Source organism: Schistocerca serialis, chromosome 6, assembly GCF_023864345.2.
Source record: "Schistocerca serialis cubense isolate TAMUIC-IGC-003099 chromosome 6, iqSchSeri2.2, whole genome shotgun sequence".
NCBI classification, from domain to species: domain Eukaryota; kingdom Metazoa; phylum Arthropoda; class Insecta; order Orthoptera; family Acrididae; genus Schistocerca; species Schistocerca serialis.
In genome coordinates, this window is record NC_064643.1 from 341,937,553 (window position 1) to 341,962,688 (window position 25,136).

Genomic DNA, 25,136 nt, shown 5'->3' on the forward strand with positions numbered 1-25,136 from the left:
CTTTAAAGGAGTAAGACATTTTTCCCACATACCGCTAATACCACTTGATGGCTGTTAAATGAGTCACTCCCGCTATGAAAATAGGTGATAGGACCAGGGCTCGGATGAGACTGTTTAAGTATTTTTTGAAAATTGCTTCGACCAGCTAGAGAGCCAAATTTGAGGTTAAGATCTAACGAGGACGTGCTGAAAAGTAGAGCTTCAGATTATTGTGTGAAAACACTTACAACTCTTTAAATACAACAAACACTATTGACATTCTACTTCTTTATTCTTCAGGTCTACATGTATGCAGCCCACTACCGCTAGGGAACTCCGAATTTTACCGTGTAACATGGCGGTGAATTATTTAGTTACATGTTCCACGGATCATTTTGCTCGATAGATCGTAATGATGTGGAAGGAGTCATTTTACGTTCACATCACAAATTAATTTGTACATACCGTTATACTCTAAACATTTCTAAGAATTCTTTCTTTTTTAAAATAAAAGGAAAAAAAATATTCATGTGTGAGTTAGTAATTCCTGCCCACCACCTTTTACACATTACAATAAGAGAAATTCTTCTACGGAATAGAAGGGGTTGTCATGCATAAATTTTTTAGTTTGTTTTCAAATTTTACTTTTCTGCCTGTCAGACTTTTATATCACTGCGTAACTGATCAACAATTTTTGTTGCAGCATTGTGCACTCCTATTTGTGCTACAGACAACCTTAATGTGGGGTAAAGAATGTCATTTTTTCTTCTGGTACTGTAATTATGTACCTTGTGGTTCCTTTTAAACTGTAGAATAATATTTACAACAAACTTAACGAGTGAATAAATATACTGAGAAGCAGTAGTCAAAATGCCCAACTCCTTAAACGGATGTCTACAGGATGATCGTGGGTAAGCACCACAAATTGTTGTTTTCTGGCAATGAAGATTTTCATTCTTGAAGATGAGGCATCCCACAATGTTATTCCATATGGTATTATTGAATGAAAAATGCAAAATATGTCAACTTACTGATTTGTCTCTCCCCAAGATTTGCAATGATCCTAAGAGCAAATGTGGCAGAAATAAGTTGTTTTAGGAGTTCCAATTTTTTTTTTCAATTTAAATTCTCACCTGTACGGATCCATAAGAATTTTGAAGTTTTCATCCTATTTATTGTTTACTCTCCATGTGTTACACTTTTCATTGATTTAATACCTTTAGATGTGCAGAACCGAGTATGTTGAGTCCTTTTAAAATTGAGAATGAGACCGTACGCAGAGAACGAGTTAAAGATAATTTTAAGGCTTTGTTTGCCATTTCTTCTGTTTCTGTAGATACGCTTGGATCGATTACAATAATAGTGTCACTGCAAAAAGAACTAATTCTGCTTGTTTTATTTGAGACAAAAGATCCTTTATATATATGAAGAACAGTAGTGAACTTAAGACTGAAACTTGAGGAACCCCATACATGATTTCTCCAGTGAGAATTTTGTCCCTGGAGTATGTTGTTTGAATTACTAAGTACAACTCCTTGCATTCTTTTGTTTAGATATGATATATCCCTTAGTCGGATATACCATCGAGCCCATAAAACATCAATTTGTCTAGGAGCATAAAGTGATTCACACAGTCAAATGCCTTAGAGAGGTCGCAGAAAATACTAATTAGCGTTATTTTATTATTTAGTGTTTGTAAAATCTGGTAAGTGAACGTGTAAATGGCATTCTCAGAGAGAAAAACCCTTCTGAAACCCAAACTGCGTTTTGGTAAGGATACTACTGCCGCTAAGGTGAGATACTATTCTAGAATACATCATCTTCTCAAAAATTTTGGAGAATGGTGTTAGCAGTGAAACAGGTCGATAGTTACTAATGTCTCCCCTATCACCTTTCTTAAATACGGCTTTAACAACCGAATTTTCAGTCTCTGTGGAAAAGAACTTAGAGTAAGTGATGTATTACATATTTCAGGAAAGACAGGGCTTATTACATGTGAGGAAATTTTAGTACTGTACTGGAAACACCATCAAAATCGGATTCGCACGTATTTTTGAAAGAATACACAATTTTCTTAATTTCAGAAAGAGAAGTTGGTGATACATGCATATGATTGAATTTTATGGAAGTTACATTGTCAACATACTGCTGTGATTTTGCTCTTGAACCATCTGCCCCTATGCTCTCTACAACATCTACGAAATGACTATTAAATGCACTTGCTACCTGTGACTCATCTTTTGTAGCCCCAGTATATGTAGTTCAGAAGGTGTGACTTCCGTCACGTTGAACGATTCTCTTCAATCATCGTTGACCTCGTTCTTGCAGGATCTTTTGCCGGCCGCGGCGATGTCGGAGATTAGATGTTTTACCAGGTCCTGATATTTACGGTACACTCGTGAAATGGTCGTACGGGAAATTCCCCACTTCATCGCTACTTCGGAGATGCTGTGTTCCATCGCTTGTGCGCCGACTATAACACCACGTTCAAACTCACTTAAATCTTGATAACCTGCCATTTTAGGAGCAGTAACCGATCTAACAACTGCGCCAAACACTTGTCGTCTTATACAGCCATTGCTGACCGCAGCGTGGTATTCTGCGTGTTTGCATACCTCTGTATTTGAATATCCATGGCTATACAAGTTTCTTTGGCGCTTCAGTGTGTCTTCCGTCGCTGTCCCTCGTTCATAAGAAGGAGGCACTTCCACAATTTAGGACACGTACGCAGGCGTATGGACAGTCGTTTTACCCTCGCTCTATTTACGAATATGTAAATGACCTAGTGGATAGTGTCGGAAGTACCAAGCGACTTTTCCTGGATGATGCTGTAGTATACAGAGAAGTTGCGGCATTAGAAAACTGCAGCGAAATGCAGGAAGATCTGCAGCTGATAGGCACTTGGTGCAGGGAGTGGCAACTGACCCTTAACATAGACAAATGTAATGTATTGCGAATACATAGAAAGAAGGATCCTTTATTATATGATTATATGATAGCGGAACAAACACTGGTAGCAGTTACTTCTGTAAAATATCTGGGAGTATGCGTGCGGAACGATTTGAAGTGGAATGATCATATAAAATTAATTGTTAGTAAGGCGGGTGCAAGGTTGAGATTCATAGGGAGAGTCCTTAGAAAATGTAGTCCATCAACAAAGGAGGTGGCTTACAAAACACTCGTTCGACCTATACTTAAGTATTGCTCATCAGTGTGGGATCCGTACCAGGTCGGGTTGACAAAGGAGATAGAGAAGATCCAAAGAAGAGCGGCGCGTTTCGTCACGGGGTTATTTGGTAAGCGTGATAGCGTTACGGAGATGTTTAGCAAACTCAAGTGGCAGACTGCAAGAGAGGCACTCTGCATCGCGGTGTAGCTTGCTGTCCAGGTTTCGAGAGGGTGCGTTTCTGGATGAGGTATCGAATATATTGCTTCCCCCTACTTATACCTCCAAGGAGATCACGAATGTAAAATTAGAGAGATTCGAGCACGCACAGAGGCTTTCCGGCAGTCGTTCTTGCCGCGAACCATACGCGACTGGGACAGGAAAGGGAGGTAATGACAGTGGCACGTAAAGTGCCCTCCGCCACACACCGTTGGGTGGCTTCCGGAGTATAAATGTAGATGTAGAATATGAAAGGAAATACGAGTAACTTGTAGTGGTACAAGATACACTTTGCCATGCACCGTACGGTGGCTTACGGAATACGTATGTAGGTGTAGATGTAGATTTAGACCGAGGCAAATGATATGCGCACAAATAAACCTGGCGAACTCGGTGGAACTGGTAAAACTGTAAACACTGAACGGGTCTCGAGCTGTCGCGTTCTGAGCTTTACGAAACGTGACGCTCGAGGCAGTAAAGGGAGTGTGGCGACAGAGTGTGTGCATTGTAACCGCACACCGGTGCACCTGCTTCAGGAAGCGAGGACGTTGACTCTGGCGATGTGCCGACTCACCTCCGCGCAGCGGCGGCGAGCAATTGTCCGCGGCAGACAAGACGGCGAGGTGCGGGGTGCGGTCCCAGGCGCGCCTATTGTTCGGCTAATTAGCGGACCGATCGCGAGTGGCATTGCGTGTAAGCGCCGATTCCAATTATCTTACGGGACTCTTCGTTCCGTCTGAGCAACGCAGCCGATCTGTTCAAAACAGAACAAAAACGTTTTACATTTCGGAACCATTCTTAGTCACAACAGGACGCGTACAACTCCTTCTGCAGTGCATTCGTAAATTTGAAAAAGGCCCCTCTGGAATGGCGTAAAACATTCGTTCTTTGTCAGTGTATTCAAAAATGTGCGTATTGTTAGGGTTCACAATAAGCGTACTGCTACCGGCTCCCACGTAATGAAGAAGAACTGTTACTTGGTAACGAAAGAACATCGGAAAACACGAGAGCTACTCGCACTGTTTTAATCATCGTATAAAAAAGTACCGGGTGATCAAAAAGTCAGTATATACTTAAAAACTTAATAAACCACAGAATAATGGAGATAGAGAGGTAAAAATTGACACACATGCTTAGAATGACATGGGGTTTTATTAGAACAAAAAAAAGTATTGCTAGACGCGTGAAAGATCTCTTGCGCGCGTCGTTTTGTGATTATCGTGTGCTCAGCCGCCACTTTCGTCATGCTTGGCCTCCCAGGTCCCCAGACCTCAGTCCGTGCGATTATTGGCTTTGGGGTTACTTGAAGTCGCAAGTGTATCGTGATCGACTGACATCCTTAGGGATGCTGAAAGACAACATGCGGCGCCAATGCCTCACCATAACTCCGGACATGCTTTACAGTGCTGTTCACAACTTTTTTCTTCGACTACAGCTATTGTTGAGGAATGATGTTGGACATATTGAGCATTTCCTGTAAAGAACATCATCTTTGCTTTGTCTTACTTTGTTATGTTAATTATTACTGTTCTGATCAGATGAAGCGCCATCTGTAGGACATTTTTTGAACTTTTGTATTTTTTTGGTTCTAGTAAAACCCCATGTCATTCCAAGCATGTGTGTCAATTAGTACCTCTCTATCTACATTATTCCGTGATTTATTCAGTTTTCAAATTTATACTGACATTTTGATCACCCAGTATGTTACATCTACACCTATATGATTACTCAGCAATTCACAATTAGATGCCCGGCAGAGGGTTCATCGAACCACCTTGAAGCTTTTTCTCTACCGTTCCGCTCTCGAAAGGCGCGCCGGAAAAAAATTCTCTTACTTTATTATAATGATCATTTCTCCCTCTGTAGACGGAAGCCAACCAAATATTTTCGCAATCGGAGGAGAAATTTGGTGATTCCAATATACGGAGAAGATCCTGCCGCAACGAAAAACGCCTTTGTTTTAATGACTGCCACCCTATTTCATGCATCAAACCTGTGACACTCTCTTCCCTATTTCGCGATAACAGAAAACGAGCAACCCTTCTATGAACCTTATTCATATCCTCCGTCAGTCATATCTGATGCGGATCCCACATCGTAGAACAATACTCCAGAAGAGGGCGAACAACTTTGTTGTAAGCAGTCTCTTTAGTAGACCTGTTGCACTAAGTGTTCTGTCAATAAATGGGAGTCTTTGGTTTGCTTTCCCCACAACATTATCTGTGTTATCTTTCCAGTTTAAGTTATTCGTAATGGTAATCCCTAAGTATTTAGTTGAAATTATAGCCTTTAGATTTGTTGATTTATCGTGAAACCGAAATTAAGGGGAGCGCTTTTAGTACTCACGTGGATGACTTCTCACTTTTCATTATTTAGATTCAATTGCCACTTTTCACACCATTCAGATATCTTATGTAACTCATTCCGCAATTCGTTTTCATCATCTGACGACTTTACAAGTACAAGGAGGTAAACGGCGGCATCATCTACAAATATCTAAAAGGGCTGCTCAGATTAGCTTTTATGTCGTTTATGCAGATCAGAAACAGCAGAGGGCTTATAACACTTCCTTGCGGAAAGCCAGAAATTACTTCTGTTTTACTCGATGTGTTTTCCTCAATTACTACGAACACTAACCATTCTGACAGGAAATCACGCCACAAGAATGATATGTTCTGAATCCGTACCGACTGTCAAAAAATCGCTTTCTTCGGTGTAATTCATAATGTTCGGACACAGTATGTGTTCATACAATGAAGGTTTTCACGACCGAATGTTTGAGCTGCCGAGAATTCTTCCGGGTTGTATGGCCGTGGTCCATAGAACTCTTCTATCCCTGACGTTCCGTCCAAAGCTACGTTGGACATCTTCGGACTGTCGGCAAGAGACTCAGCACAACCAGGAGAGCCTCCGAAGATGTCCAACGTAGGTTTGGACGAAACGTCAGGGATAGAAGAGTTGCATGGACCACGGCCATACAACCCGGAAGAACTCTCAGCAACAGTATATGTTCCAAAATCTTTCTGCTAATCGACGTTACTGATGTGTCTCTTTAACTAGGCGGATTACTCCTATTTCCTTTCTTGGATATTGGTGTGACTTGTGCAACTTTCCAGCCTTTAGGTACTGAACTTTCAACTAGCCAGAGGTTGTATATGATTGCTAGGTGTAGAGCTGTTGTATCAGCATATTCTGAAAGGAACCTGACTGGTATACAATTTGGATTCGAGTCTTGATTTCAGCTGCTTTGCTACGCCGAGAAAACAATGATAAGCCAAAACTTTGCGACCACTGCCCACTGTGACGTCGTATGATGTCTGGCGGCGTTGCGGTAACAAAAGTACGTAAGCGGAGCAGACACGAACAGGGGATCACCTAGAGAAGATATGGACTGCAAATGGGGAAATCTAATGAGATAACCGAGTTTGACAAAGAGCATATTATTTTTACGCAGAGCCTGTGAAAGAGTATCTCGAAGACGGGGAAGCTGTTCGTATGTTCACGTGCTTGAGTCTTGTTGCATCTACGGAGAGAGGTAGAGTGAAGTGAAACTACCACTAGGCGCTAAATGGTTGGACGTCCATGACTCTTCACAGAAAGTGGGGTTCAGAGGCTTGTATTCTCGGTAAAGTGGGATAGATGGTGATTTGTGGCATCTCAGCCGAAAGAGCAAAACGCTGGTGCGCCCACGAGTGTTTCGGAGCACATTGTTTATTGTACATTGTTGAACATGGAGCTCGTCAGCAATAATTAATAGACCACCACTACGTGTTCCCGACATCGTCAATTATGATTGCAGTCGGCACGGGATCATTGGACTTTAACCGTGGATCAATGGAAACTGCTCAATATGCTCTCTCTAGAAAAGTCCTACCCTCTAGAAAAGTCCTTCCTCAAGTATTTGTTTATTTACAAGAAGCAACCGGTAACATTCTCCTCCAGAGTATAAAAAAAGAAACAGTAAGCGAACGTGCGTAAAAATGTAAGAATGTTGTAATATCGTCTTCGAAATCTGTATCCTCAGCCATTGTTTAAAATGTTAGGTAGGACAAGAGCGGTTTCTATTAATTATTGACTCAGGAGGTGGACAAGCATAGCCAGAATTATATTACGAAATCTTTTAGGAATAAGATAAATCACTGGCATGTAAAATTAAAGTGATTCCTCCAAAAATGCACTCCTCTTGTTCAACCTTGTGACGTCTGTTTTCAGATAAAGGTAAAAAAAATCTAATGAAGCTTATAAAAATTGCGCTTATCCGATTGAAAATAATACAGAAATAAATTCCCGTGAAGAATATATAAACAAAAAACAATCAATAGAGCATCAACTGTTCAAATGGTTTAAATGGCTCTGAGCACTATGCGACTTAACTTCTGAGGTCATCAGTCGCCTAGAACTTAGAACTAATTAAACCTAACTGCCCTAAGGACATCACTCACATCCATGCCCGAGGCAGGATTCGAACCTGCGACCGTAGCGGTCACGCGGTTCTAGGCTAAAGCGCCTAGAACCGCACGGCCACACTGGTCGGCGCATCAACTGTCATCGCCCATTTTTAATGAAATGATCAATTATGCCTGGTACGTTTCCACGCTTACTGATGAAAGAAAAGTTCTTATGAATGTTAACGTAGTACGTTTGCGAACAGATTTTTTCTTTTTTTTTAATGGTTGTTGTTATAAACAGTCGTCCTTCGTAAATTGTACAACATGTTAAAATATTTTTCGTTTTCAATGTTTTTATGATCATTATCATTCTGTTGATTGTACTTAAATTACGTCATTGACAAATAATGATGATATGCTGAAACGTTTTGCATAAATAAAACCCTACCCGAAATTTTGATATAGTGGCAATCAAATCTTTAAGTTATCTCCATTAAAAATGCTTTTGAAGTTATTCACGTTTTTGAAAATGAAATGTTAATCGTAATTTCCTTTTTATGTAATTAGCTGCAACAGTCATTTCATAAATAAAATAAGTCTATTTGGTTCATTAACTTTATTTAAATATTTAAAAGTTTTTACAGTTTTTTAAAACTATTCGAAAAACAAAATAAACACAAAGATATGGTTGAACCTGGGTCGCCCGCATGTCAAACGAGTCGACTACAGGCACAGATATTTTGCTGTGTTGCCGTAGAGTATCAATTGACCGATACGTGCGCTGTGCGTAAAACTTCAGTGCCCTTGTGTTCAGAATCTTATGGCTGGTGCACTTTACAATTTTTACGGTTGGCACCCTTGGGGTACACTACTAACCTGTGAAGGATAATCCCGAACTGAATTTCCCAGACCGTAAGGTACCCTTGTTAAACTAAAAGTCTACGTAGTGATCATGCTATATGAACCGACTTCATAAATGGTGGGGGAATTTCACGGATTCGGAAGAGATATAAAGAAACGATGTTTGTTGTTTACAGGCTGCTGTAAACTGAATGTCAAATTATTCGAATTTAACTCGTTGGTTTCACAAATGACACAGACAGATATTCACTTACAGAAATTCACATCTTAACTTAGTCTAATTTTTCAGGCCAGTACTAAATAAAGATATCCTACTGGAAGTCGTCTGAAAACTCTCCAGAGTAAAAATAAAAAAAAGAACTGTCGGCACTATTTATCATTTTGGTAAAGAACCCTGAACTTTATCGTGCTTATTCAACTGTCCTCTTTATTCCACAAGAATGACATGTACGAAGATACACAAGTAGCGGCCATCTCATTTGCATTGGATTACTACCTTTGCATTGGGTGGAGAAATCTTTCGACGGAATCCAATTACATGTATATCGTGCACAGATCACAGACGTGAAGCAACCTGTTGTAAAAAGGACTCGCAAGCCAACATATGCTTCCTGATGATACATTACGAGGAAAATTAACTCGGACTACTTATTACTTGGAGTACAAGCCCTCGAGTAATTTCAGAGAGTGACCATGCTTTTCCAGCGCTCTTCAGTGACGTCAGCGTAGGTATTGCTACATACCAGAGCTAATCGGTCTTTGTGTGTATCGTACCGGACCTCATTTTCTCCTGCAGATAGTACATCTCTACAGCTCACTCTGCTCGTCAGTTTTCTCTTATGACCCCATTACCGATCTCAATTTTCCTACCAAACACGTTAAAAATGTCTGCCATCACCTGCAATGCGTTTTGTAGCTCTTTCAGACAGCTACTGCTTAGCTGATCTGAATTCATTAGTATGGTTCTTTATTTGAGCACACGCAAGTAAAACACAAGTGAGAACTTCCTCCTTTGTGAACACTCCGCGCTCTTACGCTATCCCCACAAACAGTAATCTAATGAAGTAAGATTGGGTAGCCTCGATGACCGAAAAATGACTACACAGTGACCGATTCAACGCCCACGATATGTTTCAGTAAGGTACTGTGCCATAGACTGTAAGGGACGTGCAGAAGCCGCGACATGCTAAAGGTGCATATGACATAGTGTTGCCACAGGAATATCCTCCAAGTTTGCTGGTAACACATTTTCAAACAAATCGGGATACTTTAATCCAGTAAGATGGTTATCAAAAACAACTGGATCGATGAGTTTGTCATCAATAATACCACACTGCGCTTTCACTGAGAAACGGTCAGTCAAGACAGCACTACGTAATCTAATGTCGCGTTGTTGTATTGGCATGTGAAAGCTGATGGTGAAGGAGGACAAGCGACTGAACCGCGTGATTTCCGAATAGCTCTCCGTCGGATACGGTTAAGAAAAGGGTATATGTTTCATTTGAAGTTTTTTTGTCCAGAATCATTTCCCCCCTGACTCACCTTATATAATGTACTTTGACCATCCCAAATACACTCTATGACAAGAAACGTCGAACCACAAAGGAATTTTCCGAATGGGACGGAAACCGGTAGGTGTGATGTACATGTGCAAACAAACAAATGATTACAATTTCAGAAAAATTGGATAATTTGTTCAAGAGAAAGAACTTCTCAAGCTGAACAAGTCGATAGCATGCTTGTCCACATCTTGTACTTCGTACAGGCATTCGGCTTGGTGTTGATAGAGTTGTTGAATGTTCCCATGAGGGATGTCGCGCCAGATTCTGTCCAATTGGCGAGTTGGACCATCTAAATCCGGAGCTGGTTGGAGGACCCTGCCCATACGGCACCAAGCCTTCTCAGATGGTGAGAGATGGGGCGACCTTGCTGGCCGAGATAGGGTTTGGCGAGCACGAAGACAAACATTAGAAAACCTCACCCCATGCGGGCCAGCATTATCTTGCTGAAATGTAAGCCCAGGGTGGCTTGCCATGAAGGGCAGCAAAACGGAGAGTAGAATGTCGTCGACTTACTGCTGTGCGGTAAGAGTGCCGCGTATGACAACCAAAGAGGTCTTGCTACGAAAAGAAATTGCACGCCAGACCATCATTCCTGGTTGTCGTGTCGTATGGCGGACGACAGAGAGGACGGTAACCCATGGCTGTCCAAGGCGCCTCCAGACACGTCTTCGCTGAGCCTTGGGGCTCAGTTCCAAGTGAGACGCATACTGAAGACAATTCTACTCCAGTCAGTTGAGATTTCAGGACGCAACCGTGTCTGGAAAGGCCCCAGACAGCAGTGGAATACCAACTCGACTGTCACCCCACGCCTTCAATGTGGTATCGATAGGCCGGTCTTTGTGGCCGAGAGGTTCTAGGCGCTTCAGTCTTTTTTTTTTTTTTTTACTTTATTGTTATTTTAACACCTGAACAATCAGGGAGGCTGGCAGCGGCATGCTACGCCGCTCTTCAGCCATAGAGTTGACAATCACAGTACAAGAATGGAGAATGAAAATGAACATAGTGACGGGCAAAAAATAGTGCTCACAGTCACACAAAAAACACGGAGCCGTTCACACTCGACGAGAAAGACACTGAAAACACGTTGACACGGCGCACATAACATTGATGAATCCGATGGCACAAGTGAACGGAGAAGCGTGACGGCGGACACTAAAAACACTAAACGACGTCACACACACGAGACACAGATGGCGATGATCCCCGGCGCGCGAAAGTCCACGTAGCGTGTGCGAGTCCGGGGACCTGCCAAGAGGGGAAGAAGAGTGAGGGTGGGTGGAGAGGGGAGAACAGAGATGCCAATGGCTGAGGAGAGGGGAGGAGGAGTAGAAGGACAGGGGAGGGGGGGCCGTGGGGAGAAGGGGAGGGGAGGGATGGAGGATGGAGGATGCCCAAAGGAACAGATACAGGAAGAAGGAGGGAGGATTAAAGTTGGTAGGAGGGGTAGATGGAGGGGAGGAGGACATCATCAGGGAGGGGGAGCTGGCGGAAGCCACCCTGGGAGAGGGTAAGGAGGGTGGAGAGATGGCGATGGAGACTGGGCAGGACGTGGGAATACAGGCACAGCAGCGGGCGGGGGTGGGAGAGGATCGAGGAGACGAGCGGGTGAGGAGGATCGAGTTTGCGGGAGGTGTAGAGGATCCGTATCCTTTCAAGGAAAAGGAGGAGGTGGGGGAAGGGGATGAGATCGTACAGGATCCGCATGGGGGAGGGGAGACGGATGCGATAGGCGAGGCGGAGAGCATGACGTTCCAGGATTTGGAGGGATTTATAAAAGGTAGGGGGGGCGGAGATCCAAGCCGGATGGGCATAACAAAGGATAGGGCGAATGAGGGACTTACAGGTGTGGAGGATGGTGGAGGGGTCCAGACCCCACGTACGGCCGGAGAGGAGTTTGAGGAGACTGAGTCGGGAGCGTGCCTTGGCTTGGATTGTCCGGAGGAGGGGAGTCCAGGAGAGGCGACGGTCGAGGGTGACGCCAAGGTACTTAAGTGTGGGAGTGAGGGTGATAGGACGGCCATAGATGGTGAGGCGCTTCAGTCTGGAACCGCGCTGCTACTACGGTCGCAGGTTCGAATCCTGCCTCGAGCATGAATGTGTGTGCTGTCCTTAGGTTAGTCAGGTTTAAGTAGTTCTAAGTCTAGGAGACTGGTGATCTCAGATGTTAAGTCCCATAGTGCTCAGAGCCATGTGAACAATGTGTGTGTGGTATCGATAGTTAAGATGCCAATGCGTAGCTCGGCACTACGAGAGCGGAAGATCTTCGCCGACCACAGCGCCCTCTAGCTGACGCTGTGGAGTTCTACGAGCGCCGCTCAACTTTCGCCCCGAGTTCATCAAGAGCAGATGGCCGAGAACCATCGCTTTAGCTTAGTTTGCTATTGAGGCTTTCTATCTGGACCACGGCTTCGCACCTACGAGCTCACCTGTACCAAGTTATGTATTCAAGTGTATAATTTGGGTTGGACTAAAGTAAAACCACTTTTACTTTACTTGCAGTACCGAAAGCTTTACCTCACCTGCTCCTACTCGCTTCCTTCATTCGGCTTATGTTACAGATAACAGGAGCAGACCCACGATACAAAATTCAACTGAAGGCGGTTGACCGAATACGCGGTGTGTATTTTCTTGTTTTTCCATTTATTTGCTGTCAACTCCATCAGATGGACGAGTTGCTTTAACGCGGGTGCGTGCTTCGTATGCTAGTACAGGAGGTTCAAAGACAGTTTTATGTTTTGTTTTTAATAATGACATGATATATACTGTCAAACGTTTTTAGTGTTGAGGAGAGGTTGTGGATCACCAAATAAGAAATATAGGGCTGTATTTGAAAAGGCACTCTCTGCTGTTCTTATCTGAGGAACGAAAGAAGTTATAAGAAAGACATGCTGATCAATGTCTCCCTATTAGGTAAACAACATTTTTCTTGATGCTTTTATTGTTTTTTTTGGGAGGGGGGGGGGGGTGGTCATGATAAATGTGCTTCCTTGCATATATACTACTTCAGAAAGTAAGTTACATATCTTGCCCCGCGTTAAGACCATCGTGCAAGGAAAAGTGGCGCGTTGTCAAAAGAGAGTGCATGTTCGGGGCTTCCCGCAGACACAGCTCTCCCGCAGTAGGGAGCAGAGGCTGATAACGGCGTACGAGTGAAATCGCACTGCAACTGGAAACGCACTCAAAAAGTCGAAGTAGGCGAAGCAGTACGATTCTTGTGTACAAAACATCTAAACTGCACAAAGATTCACTATGAAATTTTGGCGATATGTGGATCAAATGCACTGTCGTGCCCAACGTTAGTGAAATGGTGTCGACAGTTCTAATCTGCCAGGAAGTTTCATATCAGCGCACACTCCGCTGCAGAGTGAAAATCTCATTCTGGAAACATCCCCAAGGCTGTGGCTAAGCCATGTCTCCGCAATATCCTTTCTTTCAGGAGTGCTAGTTCTGCTAGGTTCGCAGGAGAGCTTCTGTAAAGTTTGGAAGGTAGGAGACGAGGTACTGACAGAAGTAGAGCTGTGAGTACCGGGCGTGAGTCGTGCTTCGGTAGCTCAGTTGGTAGAGCACTTGCCCGCGAAAGGCAAAGGTCCCGAGTTCGAGTCTCGGTCGGGCACACAGTTTTAATCTGCCAGGAAGTTTCAGTTTTACGAAGGCCGCACAGAAAGTGCCCGATGCTGATCAGTGAGTTCAGATCCGGCACCACATGACTTCAATCTTTCGGCGAGCTGAAGGAACGTCTGGGGGAAAGAGGTTTTCCGAAGATGAGGATGTTCAGACAGCGGTTAGTTAAATGGTATATGAAGATAGTAACTGTTCTCGAAAGAACAGATACCATTGATGACCGTGTAGATTCTCTAGAATAAATGATAATTAATTGAAGCCCTCAGCTGCCGATAGGTGTTGTTGATATACCTCGATGTGTGTCCCGACCGGGACTCGAACCCGGGACCTCCTGCTTACATGGCTGACGCTCTATCCATCTGAGCCACCGTGGACACAGATGAATAGCGCGACTGCAGGGACTTATCCCTCGCACGCTTCCCGTGAGACCCACATTCCCAAATGTCCACAATTCTACATAATTATGTAATGTACCTAATGTACCTAATAGATACTATAGATCTATTAGGTACATTACATAATTATGTAGAATTGTGGGCGTTTGGGAATGTGGGTCTCACGGGAAGCGTGCGAGGGATAAGTCCCTGCAGTCGCGCTATTCATCTGTGTCCTCGGTGGCTCAGATGGATAGAGCGTCTGCCACGTAAGCAGGAGGTCCCGGGTTCGAGTCCCGGTCGGGGCACACATTTTCAGCTGTCCCCATCGAGGTACACCAACAACACCTGTCAGCAGCTGAGGGTTTCAATTAATCACCATTTAAATGGCTTTGTGACAAGGAACGGATTTCTACGTGAGGCGTTCAGTAAGCAATACAACACATTTTTTTCTCTGCCTATTCCGGTTCAAAAAAATGTGGAATTTGTTGTAGGAGATTGTGGTTCAAATGGCTCTGAGGTCATCAGTCCCCTAGAACTTAGAACTACTTAAACCTAACGACATCACACACGTCCATTCCCGAGGCAGGATTCCAGCCTGCGACCATAGCAGTCCCGCAGTTCCGAACTCAAGCGCCTACAACCGCTTGGCCACGCGGCCAGCCTAGGAGATCGTGGAATATTCCTACTTCACCCCCTATAGTGCAATGAAGTTGCGGTAGATGGGGGTGCTCTACGTATCCTACAAAATGACTTCTGTAGCGGGGGTGCGTCCTAAGCAGAGGGCTGGGACTGACAAGGGGAGGCCACGGATTTGGGATCACAGGTTTCAAGAAATTGGTTCAAATGGCTCTGAGCACTATGGGACTTAACGTCTGAGGTCATCAGTCCCCTAGAACTTAGGGCTACTTAAACCCACCTAACCTAAGGACGTCACACACATCCATGCCCGAGGCAGGATTCGAACCTGCGACCGTAGCGGTCGCGCGGTTCCAGACTGAAGCGCCTAGAGCCGCTCGGCCACACCGGCCGGCGATCACAGGTTTACTTTAAGCTTTGTACACCTTTGATAGGCCATTAAAACAATACAATGTGCAAGAAGTGCGTTACTCTGGTAATTTCGAGAAAATCGCAAGAGAAGTTTTTCACGTCTATTTTGTGGTTCATGAATCTGTACGTAGGTACTGTCCGTTAAAGTTCATGGTTGTGAAGGGTTGGATCAACGACGAAACTGAACACGTGTCTTGTGACGCCCGCCCCAAGAAAATGCAACGAACAAAATGATACTTTAAAAAGAATGTCGTTAGCGTTTGAGATTCCTAAGACGATGAAGATGATGATATTTGATTTGTGGGGCGTTCAATTGCGAAGTTATCAGCGCCCGTACAGATTCCCAACCTTTGCTCAGTCCTATCGCGCCACTTCCACGAATGATGCTGAAATGATGAGAACAACACAAACACCCAGTCATCTCGAGGCAGGTGAAAAATTCCTGGCCCCGCCGGGAATCGAATCCGGGACCCCGTGCTCGCGAAGCGAGAACGCGACCGCGAGACCACGAGCTGCGGACATCCAAAGACGAACGTGGATGGGACGACTGTTCGACTCCCGCTCAAACACAATTTTAATGTATACTTTTTTTCATCACTTCTCATATTATTTAATTTATATGACATTTGAGAGGTAATATAATTAAAAAACCACGAGTATTTGCATGAAGGTTTAGTGAATTCATGTTATTTGACTACTTCTATTTCAATTAAATTTAATTGTTAGAACAAATATATTTATTACCATCGACAAGTAAACAAAGAAACGTGTAGAGTTCCCTGAAAATATTTGCCTGTCGCGATTTACGAAAACCCTTATCCATACAATTTTGCACCTCGACGCTTCGAGCTGCAGACACAGAGGCAGGCCCGATTTGGCAGTTAACCTGCGTAGCGTTGAGACGTTGCTAACGTGGTAAGAACAAATGGTGTAGACACAAATTTTTTAAATATCACAGAATTTACAATTGTACTGCCAAAATTAAGGTGACTCCGTGTTCTTCGACAACTGCCGATAAGGAATGTCAGGACGATTCGATCCGTCGCCTCGTCTACGGACCTCTTAAAAAGAGCGAACGCTAACCACTTTTTTATCACTTTTTGTTCGTTATTGTTCGTTGTATATGTTCGGGGCGGACGTCCCACGACACCTGTTAAAGTCAATCGTTGATCCGTTCACTCAGTTTTTTTTTAATTACAGAGGGCAGCTAACCCTCTGACCGAACACACTTTTTTTGTTTTTAATCATTTTGTTCGCTTTTGTTCGTTCTGTTTGTTCGGGGCGAGCGTCCCATGACGCTTGTTCAACTTCATCTAAGATCCATTAACCCAGCTTTTTATTACAGAGGGCAGTTAACTCTCTGACCGATCACGCTGAGATACCGTGCCGGCCTCACTTGACCGGACTTACTTCTTACAGCCAGTACCCTCGCACAGATACCTCAGTTTCGTAATAGACGTGTAAAACTTCTCTTGCGGTTTTGCCACTGAAGTGCACCTTACTGCTTGCACATTACGTTGTTTTTATGACCTAAGGTGAACAAAGTTTGAAATAAATCCGTGATCCCAATGTTGTGGCCTCTCTTTGTGAGTTTATTTTGACGGGAAACGAGAGCTTCGCAGTTATTCATAGGCGCTTGCAGAATGTCTGCGCAGACCTGGCACTGAGCAAAAATGGCGAGTGGAATGATAATTAAATCAAGACCCTAAGCTGTCAACAGATACTGATATACATCAACGGGGACAGTTGAAAATGTGTGCCCCGAACCGGGACTCGAACCCGGGATCTCCTGCTTACATGGCAGACGCTCTATCCATCTTTTTTTTTATATTAATCTCATTTTGTATCTGCTCGGGGCGGACATCGCAAGAGATCCGTTTCAGTTCGTCGTTAATCCATTAACTCAGTTTTTTATTACAGCTAACCAGCTAACCCTCTGACCGAACACGCTGAGCTACCGTGCCGGCATCCATCTGAACCACCGAGGGCACAGAGGATAGTGCGACTGCAGGGATTTATCCCTTCCACGCTCCCCGTGAGACCCACATTCCCAACTTAATGTCCACACACTACATTCGTAGTGCCCCTGCCCATTACACTCATTACTCGCGGCAGCAAATCTTACCGAGTCCCGTAGGAGTTCAGGCAATGCGTGTGCATCCAGCACGGAAGAAGGAGGTCAATGGCCGTTAGCCTTAACTACGAGCAGCATTCAAGTTCTAAGGCCTCCGATTTTTTTTCTCCGGACTGGAAAGAGGTAGAAACATGCGCATTGTTTTAAAATGAGGCCGCGTTCATTGTCAATACGTCCCAGAGATGGCAGCACCGTACGGCAGATGGAATTTTACCGCCAGTGGCGAGAATGAGAATTGTTTTAAATACTTAAAATGGAGACGTTTTCCTTACTTGAGCAGCGTGCAATCATTCGTTTTCTGAATTTGCGTGATGTGAAACCAATTGAAATTCATCGACAGTTGAAGGAGACATGTGGTGATGGAGTTATGGATTTGTCGAAAGTGCGTTCGTGGGTGCGACAGTTTAATGAAGGCAGAACATCGTGTGACAACAAACCGAAACAACCTCGGGATCGCACAAGCCGGTCTGACGACATGATCGAGAAAGTGGAGAGAATTGTTTTGGGGGATCGCCGAATGACTGTTGAATAGATCGCCTCCAGAGTTGGCATTTCTGTGGGTTCTGTGCACACAGTCCTGCATGACGACCTGAAAATGCGAAAAGTGTCATCCAGGTGGGTGCAACGAATGCTGACGGACGACCACACGGCTGCCCGTGTGGCATGTTGCTAAGCAGTGTTGACCTGCAATGACAGCATGAATGGGACTTTCTTTTCATTGTTTGTGACAATGGATGAGACGTGGATGCCATTTTTCAATCCAGAAACAAAGCGCCAGTCAGCTCAATGGAAGCACACAGATTCACCGCCACCAAAAAAATTTCGGGTAACCGCCAGTGCTGAAAAAATGATGGTGTCCATGTTCTGGGACAGCGAGGGCGTAATCCTTACCCATTGCGTTCCAAAGGGCACTACGGTAACAGGTGCATCCTACGAAAATGTTTTGAAGGACAAATTCCTTCCTGCACTGCAACAAAAACGTCCGGGAAGGGCTGCGCGTGTGCTGTTTCACCAAGACTACGCACCCGCACATCGAGCTAACGGTACGCAACAGTTTCTTCGTGATAACAACTTTGAAGTGATTCCCTATGCTCCCCACTCACCTGACCTGGGTCCTAGTGACTTTTGGCTTTTTCCAACAATGAAAGACACTCTCCGTGGCCGCACATTCACCAGCCGTGCTGCTATTGCCCCAGCGATTTTCCAGTGGTCAAAACAGACTCCTAAAGAAGCCTTCTCCGCTGCCATGGAATCATGGCGTCAGCGTTGTGAAAAATGTGTACATCTGCAGGGCGATTACGTCGAGAAGGAACGCCAGTTTCATCGATTTCGGGTGAGTAGTTAATTAGAAAAAAAATCGGAGGCCTTAGAACTTGAATGCACCTCGTATATGAAGATGGTATCTGTTCTTTCAGACATGTCCGAAAGAATAGACACCATCTTCATAAAACGGTGAATCGTTCGGCGAACCGTCTCATCATCGCAATAAGGTCGCGCAAACCTGTCGATCTCCCTCCCGGCGGCCGGTCGCACACAGCTGTAAGCCCTCAGGAAATCAAAGAAATGATCCAGTGTGTTCGTCGCCACAAAAATGCAAACAAACCCATCCTTCTCCATGACAACGTAAGGCCTTTCACACGTCTGTGCACCCGAAAGGAGCTCACGAATCGTCAGCGGACTCTTCTTCATCCACGCCACAGATCGGATCTCGCGCCTCCAGACTTCCAGCTGCTTGGCACAATGAAGGATGCACTTCGCGGGAAGCAGTACGTGGAAGATGTTGTAGGCCACTGACACAGCAGGATGTTGGCGCCGACGTCGGCTGGCAGAGTAATACCATGAGAACATACAGGACCTCCCATTAAGGTGGAGTAAGGCCGTGGTATAGAACGGAGATTATGTGGAAAAATAGGATTTTGCAGTCAAATGAGTTGGGAAGAGTATCGTTTATTTAAAACCTAAATAAAACCGACCTGATTTCAGAAAAAAAACCGAGTTGCATTACTTGTTGTGTGCCCCTCGTGTCACAGGGGAAGTGAACGACTGTTACAACGATCCAACCATTATTAACTGAGACTTTGTATCTTACAGAAAACTGGTGCATATATCTGTATCACTTTGAAGTGTAGTGGAGTATTCAAAAATAGTTATTTATCATGCCATAATAATATATAAAACTTCCTGAAATCACGTTGAGAATTGTGGTGCGTATTTATTCAAAGCACGTTATAGATAAAGTATGTAGCAATAACGATTTACTAAGTTATAGTCGACTAACTTACATACTCCGTGGATGAGTAGCATTTCTACGTTCTCTTCGTTGTGTATTGTATTCACACAAACTTGAAGACCGCTGACTGAGTGAGTGGTGTGCATTTTGCTTGTGTTTCCATTTCTTTACTGTCAACTGCAGGAAGTGAGAGAGTTATGTTACCATGGATGCTTGCACTATGAGCTGGTGCGGAGAGTCATTGTCAGTTTTGAGTTACATATGTAATGTTTTTCAATCTGTATATTGAGCAAGCAGTAAAGGAAACAAAAGAAAAATTCGAAGTAGGAATTACAATCCATGGAGAAGAAATAAAAACTTTGAGGTTCGCCGATGACATTATAATTCTGTCAGAAAAAGCAAAGGACCTGGAAGAGCAGCTGAACGGAATGGACAGTGTCTTGAAAAGAGGATATAAGATGAACATCAACAAAAGCAAAACGAGGATAATAGAATGTCGTCGAATTAAATCGGGGTGATGCTGAGGGTATTAGATTAGGAAATGGGACGCTCAAAGTAGTAAATGAGTTTTGCTATTTGGGGAGCAAAATAACTGATGATGGTCGAAGCAGAGAGGATATAAAATGTAGACTGGCAATAGCAAGGAATGCGTTTCTGAAGAAGAGAAATTTGTTAACATCGAGTATAGATTTAAGTGTCAGGAAGTCGTTTCTGAAAATTTTTGAATGAAGTGTAGCCATGTATGGAAGTGAAACGTGGACGATAAATAGTTTAGACAAGAAAAGAATAGAAGCCTCCGAAATATGGTGCTATAGAAGAATGCTGAAGATTAGATGGGTAGACCACATAACTAACGAGGAATTATTTAATAGAATTGGGGAGAAGAGGAGCTTGTGGCACAACTTGACAAGAAGAAGGGACGGGTTGGTAGGACATGTTGAAGAAGCTTGCACAGGATAGAGTAACATGGAGAGCTGCATCAAACCATCTGGACTGAAGACCACAACAACAACACGTAATGTTTACGTGAATGGTGCACTGTGTCGCGTTTCTGAACAGTTGATAAGGAGAGGAAGCGAATTACCGAATCAAAAAAAAAAAACAAGGTGTCAAGTAAACAAGACGTGTTGCTGTTCACATCTTCACAACGAACGAAGTTATAAGAAAGTCAATCATTCTGGTTAATCTCCCCCTGGTACCTAAACGCCCTGCATACTGACTCTCCTATACTGATCCTCATTCCAGAATCTCTTTCCACTTTTACCACTCTGTCGATCAAAATTTAAAACGATGCTTCATAATCTACGTACGTAACTACTGACTTCGCTGCGGCCAAGCAATTGAGAAGTTTTTTTGTGACACCATTTGTTTCATCTGCAATCTAAATCACAGGTTTTGTTCAACTGGTTACGAAATTTGACTGCATGTTGACACTGTAGTCTCGCACCACCAGGTGACAGACGAGAAATTTCTGCGGACTTCCAATCCGCACCATGAAACAGAGAGGAAACATGGGAGTGAAAAATTTGCTAAGGGGTAGACTGATCTCTTGTATTCCCATTTTATTAAGCAGGGCTTTTGTCGCTGTCTTGGTAATCAACGTCCCCTTTGTTCAATACACTATCGGCCTTCAATGCTGGAAAGTATTTCCTGTTGGGTTGAACTCTCTAGAGGCCGTTGATGTTTCTTTCATGCCATTGCACCATGAGATCAAATTACAGGTGATGGTGGCCATTTTCACGTTCACAAGAAGCTGAGGACTAAGGACTGTGCGAGACCTTTCTGACTTTAGCATTTGAGAACGACAGACGTAAAATCAATTCCCCATTCGTCGGACTCGCAGTCAAGACTTCAGAAAAGTTCATTTTGTTCCATCCAATGACATGAAAATTCGCTCTCTCTTTTCCGGGGTATTGGGTAAACTTGCCACGTAAGCTGAACTGAAGGTCAGAGTGTGATTCAGTTCATACGAATGATGCGGACATCTGCAAAGATCAAGCGATTCCACAGAATTCTGCCTGCGCAAATTCCGGATAGCTACCTGCGTCACGTAAGTTTCATTCTGAGAAATGAATTGTGTCCGTATCGTTTACCGGACATGTTTCAGATTCAGTTTCTCTAAGAAGGAAACTGATCTGCAATTTACGGAGAATTCTGCAGGCGGAAGAGTCCTGCACAAAAAAAGCAGTGGAATGTGACCGAGAGACCATTTCATTCGCGGAAGTTCCACTTCAACGAATACAGTTAGAAATGAGAGCTTACTCCCTTGACTTTCTTGCATATCTAGTGGGCAATCGCTAGATATGTGATTTGAGGAGCAATTAATATTTATACTAGTAATAGCAGCGGTCAAGCATCATACCGCTGTCCGTAAATAGCGTCACTGAGAACAACAGATTTTCTCTTAATAACGCCCCCACCACATGACCTGCCAATTCTGGCCTGTAATTTTACTTTTAACGGAATCAATACTGTGACGAACTATCCCCGAGATACAGCCTCTTATAACATCACTGCCATACTGACTCAGCTCTAACCAAATCACTGTGCAAAATATCAACTCCGGGGTTTCGTCATAGTATAGTTTCCATGTCGCAATTGCGTGACTAAGGAACACCTGATTGCATGGCGGGAAGAAAATGACTGCTGACTAGAACTGACAAGGACCACCATTTTAGAGCATTAATTTCACCTACATCCCTAAAATAATCTATTTTGTAATTATTTACTTGTACCCCATAGGCATAATTGTTAGTTAACATTTCAGTTCAACTTCAACTATCATGTGTACTACGGTACCGTAATATCGAAGTCTACAGTGAAGAACACGTGTTTGGTTTGGGATGTCCTCCATACTATACGTGCTCTATTAAGCTACTAATTCAAATTCACATTCTCTTAATGTTCATACTCGTGCAGCGAATCAATTTTATTCTAATCGACTGCCTAACAGGAAAACTCTACCTTAGTATCTTGCATCACAAAGCTCGTCTCAAGACACATTAAATCAACATAAATTTATCATAAATATTTAATTTACTGCTATGAATCTCTCCAAAATATTGAATTATACATATCTACTGTTTACCTCTCAATTAATTTTAATAACAATACACAGGTCACTTGCGTAACTATTTACTGATCATGGCAACTTATTTATGCACCGTATCCCATCGTGCTACTCTCTATGCATTTCGTTGCACTCGCTATTATGTACTATGATCAAACTTGCTCCACACGCTCAGTATTTCACACACGATATTTTTCCTGAGAAAGATACTTTTAATCTCTGGAGCGACCAGACACATTCCCCCGTTTAATGTGGCTCCTTGTGGCACTGCTGGACAGATGACTAATGTACTCACCCTTTTTTTGCTCAGAGAGTACAAAATCAAAAGCTTCACAAGATATTACTTTTCTGAATTAGCTTTGTCACATGAAGCATCCTACACAAAGAATTACCATGGGTATTGTCCGTGTTGAACCCACTACGTGTGTGACGAAGATAAAGCCCATCTTTAATGTCACTGTATCTACTAAAATTTAATTCGCTGAAATTTATATGTAAAATTAATTTCGCATGCAAATATATAAAAATCACACACGGAGTTCTGAAACTGAGTATGGTTCAGGCTCTAATGGTCTGCTTTTTCTATACAGCTCACTTTAACAAAGGCTGTACCTAAATTTATGCAGACTTGGAAAAATGTGTGTGAAATCTTATGGGACTTAACTGCTAAGGTCATCAGTCCCTAAGCTTACACACTACTTAACCTAAATTATCCTAAGGACAAACACACATACACACACACACACACACACACACACACACGCACACACACACACACACACACACACACACACATGCCCGAGGGAGGACTTGAACCTCCGCCGGGACCAGCCGCACAGTCCATGATTGCAGAGTCTAGACCGCTGGGCTAATCCCGCGCGGCTTTCAGACTTGAAGAAGTGCTTGACCTAATCAAAAATCTTCACATGGCTTTCATACAAAATCTTAGCTTACAAACTAACAAGCGATATTTTATTAACTTACATCTAAAACAGACAGTTACATTATTTTCTAATCACCTCCAAAAAGGCCAGGCCGTTGGTCTGAAACAAAGAATCCTATCATTCCCAGATTTAACTGCCTAAAGTTGCAGCAATCTCCTGAAACTCTCCCCCCCCCCCCCCCCCCCACGTGTGTGTCATAGCTGTTGTCCTGAAAATAAAAAAAAATTATTTCTAATTATAGACTTAAGTACTTCACATTCATAAGAGTTTGCACAGAGATATACGTGGTACACACTAAAGTCAACCAACCGTTCAGATACGGAACCAGCGCCAGAGTGGCGGCATAAGGCTGCTCGCAATCGTAAATAAATCATAAAACAGTACAAATGAGGACATAAAGGTATAGAATGTGAACATTCAAATCAAAGATCCCACATCGTCATTTTATTTATTTGTGGTAAGGTTTTATGGGACGAAACTGCTGGGGTCATCGGTCCCTAAGCTTACACACTACTTAATCTAACTTAAACTAACTTACGCTAAGGCCAACACACACACCCATGCCCGAGTGAGGACTCGAACCTCCGATGGGGGGAGCCGCGCGAACCGTGACCAGGCGCCCAAGACATCGCGGCTATCCTGTCGGACCTCCTTGTTCCCAGTGTAGTTCAGCAGTTCGACGTGGCATGAACTTAACAAAACGTCTGAAGACCCCTGCAGAAATAATAAGCCACACTGCCTCTATAGCTGCCCAAAATTGGGAAAGTTTTTGCCAGTGAAAGATTTTGTGGACAAACTAACCTCTCGATTATGTCGCATAAATGTTCGCACTCGTGTCGGGCGATCGGGGTGGCCAAATCACTCACCCGAATTTTCTAGAATATTCTTCAAACCAATCACGAGCTATTGTGGCCTGGTGACATGGCACATCCACAAAAGTTCATCGTTGTTTGGAAACATGAAGCCCATGAATAGTCTCCGGTAGCCAGACATAAGCATTTCCAGTCAGTGAGCGGTTCAATTGGACCGGAGAACGCAATTCATTCCGTGTAAACGCAGCCCACACCGCTGTGGAGCCACCACCAGCTTTCACAGTGACTTGTTGACAACTTGTTCAAAAAATGATTCAAATGGCTCTGAGCATTATGGGACTTAACTACTGAGGTCACCAGTCCCCTAGACTTAGAACTACTTAAACCTAACTAACCTAGGGACATCACACACATCCATGCCCGAGGCAGGATTCGAACCTGCGACCGTAGCGGTCGCGCAGTTCCAGACTGTAACGCCTAGAACCGCTCGGCCACCCCGGCCGGCTGACAACTTGTTGATGAATGTTACGCGGTGTTCCTAGTTCGCAGTCTATCGCACTACGTAGCACTTTTCATTTCTGAGCATATTGCGAGCACGTAAAGATGCCTAGAAACTAGTTTCGCCGGGTAATTGTGAAATCTCGCTGAGAGGCTTTGCCTGACTTATTTAGCACATATACCGTAACTGTTATGTGTTTCCTTCTTCATGACAATTCTCGGCCGCAC

The 25,136-nt window shown here is 43.7% G+C and overlaps 1 protein-coding gene and 2 non-coding genes across 3 annotated transcripts in view; 1 reads left to right on the forward strand and 2 right to left on the reverse strand.

Annotated features, from left to right (window-relative positions):
- LOC126484862 (protein Wnt-2) overlaps window positions 1–25,136 on the reverse strand; it is a 511,843-nt gene that overhangs the window by 224,512 nt on the left and 262,195 nt on the right. The window lies entirely within an intron of this gene.
- Window positions 14,097–14,171, reverse strand: Trnat-ugu (transfer RNA threonine (anticodon UGU)). Its single transcript has one exon. It is a non-coding gene; the product is annotated as a tRNA-Thr (tRNA).
- Trnat-cgu (transfer RNA threonine (anticodon CGU)) lies at window positions 14,405–14,478 on the forward strand. Its single transcript has one exon. It is a non-coding gene; the product is annotated as a tRNA-Thr (tRNA).